This window comes from Vombatus ursinus, unplaced genomic scaffold, assembly GCF_900497805.2.
Source record: "Vombatus ursinus unplaced genomic scaffold, bare-nosed wombat genome assembly UNPS02009975.1, whole genome shotgun sequence".
NCBI lineage: Eukaryota > Metazoa > Chordata > Mammalia > Diprotodontia > Vombatidae > Vombatus > Vombatus ursinus.
Window position 1 is genome coordinate 1,214,953 of NW_020949753.1, and position 5,173 is coordinate 1,220,125.

The following is a 5,173-nucleotide window of genomic DNA, read 5'->3' on the forward strand; positions in this document are numbered from 1 at the left end:
ATCTATCTATCTATCTATCTATCTATCTATCTATCTATCTATCTATCATCTGTTATCTAATATAAACTGAAGATAATCAATAGAGGAAAGGTACTAGCATTAAGGGGCATTGGGAGCAATAGTTCAGGTGTGAGGTGATAAGGACCTACACTAGGGTGGTGGCAGTGGCAGAGGAGAGAAGAGGACATGTATATACAAGAAATGTTATGAAGTTAGAATCAACAGGACTTGATATCATACAGATATAAGAAGGAGGAAATATGACAGATAGTGGGTTATCAAGGATAGGTTGCTAACCTAGGTTACTGGTAGGATGGTGGTCTCTTTGACAGTAGAAAAGTTAGGAAGAGTGAAGGGCTTGGGAAAATAGACAATGAGTTTAGTTTTGGATATATTGAATTTAAGATGTCTATGGACATTTAGTTTGAGATGTCTAATAGGTGGAGATATGAATCTGGAGGTTGGGAGAGAATTTAGGGTTGAATAAATAGATTTGAGAATCATTAGCATAGAGAATACAATTGAGTCCATGGGAATTGATAAGATGATTTCAATTGAATGATTCCTAATTGGTTGGAGGGAGAACTGATTTCCCAAGCCAAGAATTCAATGGCAGCCATTGCCATTCAGAATCACCTAGAGCTGGAGAGAGGTGAAGTTTTTGAAAGGTTCTTTTTGCTCTCTGCTGCCACCTCTGGCTGGAGAAGGAAAAACAGAGGGGGCTTTGCAATGATGGTTTCCTGGTGAGCTGCCTTAAACAAGAATTGTTACTGTGAACTCTGTTTTAATCAGACAGCATAGCATTTGTATGTATGTATGCATGCATGCATGTATGTATGTGTGTATGTATGTATGTATGTATGTATGAATGTATGGGAATTAACTAGGGTTAAGTAGCTTGCCCAGGGTCACACAGCTAGTGAGTGTCAAGTGTCTGAGTTTGGATTTGAACTCAGGTCTGGACAGCATACAGCATTTGGGGTAGTGGTTAACTGGAAGAACCTGTTAAGGTTATGTTTCAGTAGAGAAGAGGATTCCACCAGCTGGAGAGTAGTAAGGACTAATAACCAAGCAGTGAACAGGGTAGTTTCATATGGCACAGGTGTTCCTGAATAGATTGCTGTTCTTAAGCTCTTGAGTTTTCCAGATAGAACTGTTTGGGGAGAATGTATTTTGTGAGTGGTTTCTCTGTGAATTTGGTTATATTGGCTAATCAAAATAAACATTATCAACTAAAAAAAACCCAACAACAAAAGACCTTTGCGTTTGCTCTAACTTGGATAAGAACATGGTCAAGACCCCAGGGAACTGAGCCATGTTGAATGGGAGTGATGATTTTGGTCTAAAGATGTTCAGCTCAGGGGCTGCCAATTGTCTGCCTTAATGACATAAAGCATTAGAGCAGCCACCTTCAGAATACTTGGTTTTGAATGGGACAGCACCCTGATGTGCCTCCCATTCACCTATGGGCAAACTACCTCAGGGAGCTAGATGAATTCACCTGGGTGGACAAGCTTATTTGGGATTGTCCATATCCATGCTTGAGAATGTCTGCCAAGCATAATAATTTGAGCTCCACTATAGTCTATGTGAGCTGCTCTTTTGGACAGTAGTAATCCAACAGGCTCAGCTGCACATCAAATCTGGGCACACAAGAATCCCATTTTCTTTCTTTCCCCACCCCCAGTTACTCACCACATCCTGTAGACTCTTCCTTCTCCATATGTTTCATACTTCTATTGCTTTCTTTCCCATCCTTCTGCTACTCTTGTCGGTCTAGATTTACCACACTACTCCAATAGTTCCATAATTGTTCATCTTTCTCATCAAGTTTTCACTTTAAACTATCCCTATACACCTCTGACAGAGGAATGGCCCTAAAATACTGCTTCATTAATATCAACCTCACTGCTCTGAAACCTTCAATGGCTCCCCATTGCTTATAGGAAATGTCAAAACCCCTTTGCATGATATTCAAAGTCCTCTACAGTATGAATTCATATGATTTTTCTCCTGCTAATACTTTAAGCAAATGACTGCACTGCTTAATTTAATTTCTATGTACCCTGTGTATTCTTATTCCACTTCAAAATATTATCCTTGCCAGGAATCAAGGATAGTATCTTAAATCTCTTGATATCATCATGTCCTAGCGAAGGACTTTCTGCATTGGTGGTGCTCGATAAATGATGAATATTTATTGCTGTTGGTGATACATATTTAGAACATGTCATTTCTAGGATAGGACATTTTTATTCCCATCCCTTGTTTAATCTCATTCCTTCAATCTTTAACATTCAAAAATTTTCCAATTTTATCTGAGGAGAGACTGACATCTTTTCTAATTTTCACACTCTGAACCCTCAACTCCATGAGAAGTATGGCTACACGTGGAAACTTCAGACCCAATGATGTTTTAGAAATTCAAAAGCTACAAGATTCTTAAAAAAGAAGCAGACCTAGATGAGTTGGGCATGAGTTCCCTCCAGCTAATCGTGCCATTCTTTAAAAACTGCCTTTTTTAGAATATGTGTACAAACAGTGCCCCTGCACACTCCAGATAAGTAGGCCTTACCACCAAGTCAAAGAAGACTCAGTGCCAACTTACCTTGATCAAGACATCTAATCTGTCTGAGATAGTTAAATAGCAATTGAGTGGGAATAACAACACTTCACACAGCTTTATTATTAAGTATTCTCCCCCATGATTTGATTTTATTGCCAAGCATAATGTTGCAAATCCTACATGATGCATACATTTATAATTTAAACACACAGAACATTATTAGGCTTCACCAAGGTATCAGCAGGAGAAATTATACTGCTAACATATTGCCAAAACAACCAAAGAGATCCTGTTGTCTATTCAAAAAAGGCTTCAGACAAACGGATATTTGGTTTCAAAGTATTTGTGAGCAACTGGAGTATGCATATACTGGGGGGGAGAGGGTCTTATATTTGCACAGGTTAAAAAAGGAATGGGACCAGATGGTCCCTGAAACTTGGACATGCAGTAATAGTTGAGTCCTTGGAGGATAGTAATCATCAATTAGCGGCCACTAAAGGTGTGTCCTAGAGCCCTGGTGAGCTAGGCAAGTTGTGGCTGGCGTTACAGACCTAGAAAACCTAAGGTTATATACGGGATCTGTGATGGACAGTTGCCTGTACAACTGAGTTTGGAAAGGCTTATCATCAGGTGTTAGCATTGTCCACTGGAGGATTTTCCAGCTTGGTATCACCTGGCCAGAGCATGTCCTTTGCAGACATTGCCTTAATATTATTAATAACTGACATTCATATTGAACTTTAAATCATTCAAAGTGCTTTCATTTGAACTCAGGCCTTCCTGACTCCAAGTCCAGTACTCAGTTTCTATGCCATGATGAAGTATTGGTCTATGGATTTTGCAGAGAAAGCTGTTTGGGAGGCAAAGAAATGTAAATGAATATGAACTCTTCATGCTAACATTTCTTGGTATCCTCCATGATTCTTACATAATGTTCCTGAGATTAATGGCAGTGGAAGGATGTTCAGATTTACATTGAGATTTTCCTCTGGAATGATCTCCAACAAAAAAAGGAGGGGGCTTTATAGTGTGATCAGGTCACTGCCCCCTTTGAAGGACAGAATCACTTATGGTCTCCTCCCCTCTGGGAGGAGGAGTCTGAGAGGAGATTCCAAAAGCCTGGGATATTCTTGGTACTGGATGCTTATTGTTTAATTAATCATGATGATTACTAGCTGTAATAGCAAGTAATGATGAACATGTTTATGGTACAGAGAACATGATCAATCAAAGTACAAGTTGGCCGGAATATGCCCAAGTTTGAAATCCTAGATGATGGGAGTCTTTGCCCTGTTTATCTCAATAGGAAAGACATGTAAGAGTCACACAAAAAGGGATGGGTTGCCATCTGCATTGTTGGAGAGAGCATTGGAATCTATGAGATCACAAATCCATTTGAGTATTTGAATCTAATGAGAAGAAACATACTAAAGTTAGAGTGTTCAATGTCACTATTTCTCACTAAGGCCTTTGTTGACCCCATGGAACTTGAACATGGCATTGGAACTAGAAACAGCTCAGACAGTTGTTGGCCAGATGTGGCATAGCAATATCAGAGAGACGGGGATTTGGAAATCTCTTTCCACTAGCTAATTATATCCTGTTTGTCAGCCAACAACATCCACTTATTTTCAGATGACAATAGTGCCAGCTAATTAGCTTTTGTTTATGTTTTGGCTATTGATTAAATTCTATTCGTTTGGCCACGTAAAATAAATGCAGAAGAACCCTTGTCTTCAATCTAATTCTTAGAAGAATACAGCTTTCTTTGGCTAGATGATACTTGAACTTGTTTATAAATGAAAATTGTGCTATAGGTCAGATAGAGAAAAAGAGATATTGCAAATCAGATAATTGGGAAACCTGATTATCATCTATCTAACTACAGAACTGGCAGACTTCTTAGGGAACAGATTAAGCAGCATGGTACAGAGGAAGAAATATTGAAATTGGACATGTAGGATCCAAGTTAGAATCCATGGTGACCTTAACCTCCCTAACCCTTAATCCATGAAATGAGGGAATACAAGGGTTCTATAAGGGTTCTTCCAGCTTAGTTAACAAGCATTGATTAAGGGCCTACTTTGTGCCCTGAACTTAGTGCTTACCCTAAGGATACAAAGAAAGGTAAAGACAGTCACTGCTCTCAAGAATCTCACAGTCTAATGGGTTCTAGGGCTTTCAGCTGTAGAACTATGATGCCATTATCTTAGATAAAGTCATCTAGAACAAGACAGTTTTTGAATATTTATGCACAATTCTACCCACACTGATCATCAGCCCCTTTTCTGTAATCATTTGCCTTTTCAGATTCTAATCACAGAGCCTATCCTTTTAAAATGCTTTTGATAAATGATGAAATCTTTCATTCCATATTGAACTTGATTTGGAGAGCTCAGGAGGACATCTAAAACGAATAAGGATCTGTCAAAAACTCTCCTTTAGCCACCATTGTGCCTCTTTGAGTGGGAGAGATAAATGGCTGGAGGATATGCTAGATCATTGAAGTACCAAGTAAGCAACAGAAAAACTTCCTTCCTTCCTTCCTTCCTTCCTTCCTTCCTTCCTTCCTTCCTTCCTTCCTTCCTTCCTTCCTTCCTTCCTTCC